This window comes from Corvus brachyrhynchos, unplaced genomic scaffold (assembly GCF_000691975.1).
Source record: "Corvus brachyrhynchos isolate BGI_N302 unplaced genomic scaffold, ASM69197v1 scaffold450, whole genome shotgun sequence".
Taxonomy (NCBI): domain Eukaryota; kingdom Metazoa; phylum Chordata; class Aves; order Passeriformes; family Corvidae; genus Corvus; species Corvus brachyrhynchos.
The window spans coordinates 489,239-490,658 of NW_008235749.1; the positions used below are offsets into that span (position 1 = coordinate 489,239).

General features: G+C 45.8%; 1 protein-coding gene across 16 annotated transcripts in view; it reads right to left on the minus strand.

The window, feature by feature from the left end:
- The window catches only part of GIGYF2 (GRB10 interacting GYF protein 2), a 75,365-nt gene extending 74,038 nt beyond the window's left edge, over nucleotides 1–1,327 (minus strand). For 6 of the 16 annotated variants that reach the window (XM_017726191.1, XM_017726189.1, XM_017726205.1 and 3 more), the window contains exons 1-2: nucleotides 1,122–1,324; nucleotides 791–817 (exon numbers count right to left, since the gene is read on the minus strand). The gene's annotated coding sequence lies outside the window, so the exon portion shown is untranslated. Of the gene's footprint in view, nucleotides 1–790; nucleotides 1,092–1,121 lie in introns of those variants that run through there. The other 10 variants (XM_017726226.1, XM_017726221.1, XM_017726252.1 and 7 more) reach the window with 6 other exon arrangements.
- Nucleotides 1,328–1,420: the final 93 nt, after the last annotated feature.

Consider the following 1,420-nt stretch of genomic DNA (forward strand, 5'->3'; position numbering starts at 1 on the left):
TTCCTGCTCCAAGACCACATTACGTTTTAGTTCTATGACCTTGCTTTAAAAGACAGGCTCAAGAAACCATTCAGGAAAAGGCCCCAAAAGAAATACAGTGTCCAGGTGTCCCCAGGCACATTCCTGTATTCAGGGGTGGGGAGAGCCTGAGAAACTCTTAAAATCATTCAGCTCCAGGATTTATACACAATATTGTCAGATACTGAAACTGGTTATCAAATTCTCAACATAAGAGGTGAGATCCAACTTCCAGGATTCTGCCCTTTCTTTAATCCACCTGACTATTAGACAGAAAATTTATTTTTTTTTAAATCACACATTCATTGAGAAATTAACACCAACACATAACCACTGACATCAATTGACTTGTACAACTACATGAACCTGGGGAGCAAAGCAGGTGCAGAAGGGGCCGTAGACACTCCAACATTTCTACTGGCACCCCCAGGATCAATTAAGTCACACATTTTCACACTGGCATCAGCTAACTGCTCAAAGGATACCTACTCAAGCACATGGCAAGAAAACCAACACCTCATAGCAATAATGCTCTTCTTATCTACTGCAGTCACCACCCAATAACAGAACTTAAAAATACCAAAACAAAGCTTTTGTTGGTGACAACTGCAACCAATTTTGCTTACAAAGGTTTCCAATTATCACACTGTGCATCAACCAAATGCTCCATTCACAAAACAGCAAATTAATTTGTGTTTATTAAAGAGTTTCTTAAGAACAAAAGCAACCAGCACAGTTATGAGAAAAGAAAAAAAAAAAAATTCACACGTACTTTCCAGGAACTTGCCCAAGTCAGCTCCTGAAGCAAGAAAATAGAATGAGCAGCAAGAAGTTAGAGAAATATAATCATAATTCAAAAATCCTTTCCCTGCCCACCCAAGTACACAGATGTTCAAGAATTACAGTAAAAGCAGCACACCACGAACGTTGAACTGAACATTACTGGGGAAGACGTGTTTTTTTATTCCAGAAGCACTACTTAGCAACACCTTCTTTTAGCCTACACCTTGTCCCACTTCAAAGCGCGATCACAGAGAACTGAAAGAGCCGTAAGTGCTCTGTTGACACTGAAACTACTTGTCTTGGATCAATACCAAACGTACACAATTCTGATCGATGCTCTCTTCAGCCTGCCAAGGCCTCTCCAGTCAAACACTGCCGGTCACCGCTGCTCCCAACACCCTGCTGCCTGCGCGGAAGAAGGCTCGGAGCTCCCTCCTTCCTCAGCCAGTGTAACCTGACAGGGCTGGCCGTGCTCGAAGCGGGGCTCACCGCGGCGCTCCCGCTGGGCTGGGAGGGGACGAGCGAGTTCACAAGGGTCAGTGCGAGGGGAGACGGCCCCGGAGGGCGTGAGGAGCCGCGGGCGCCCCGCCGCCGCCTGACCGGCACCAAGGACCCGCAT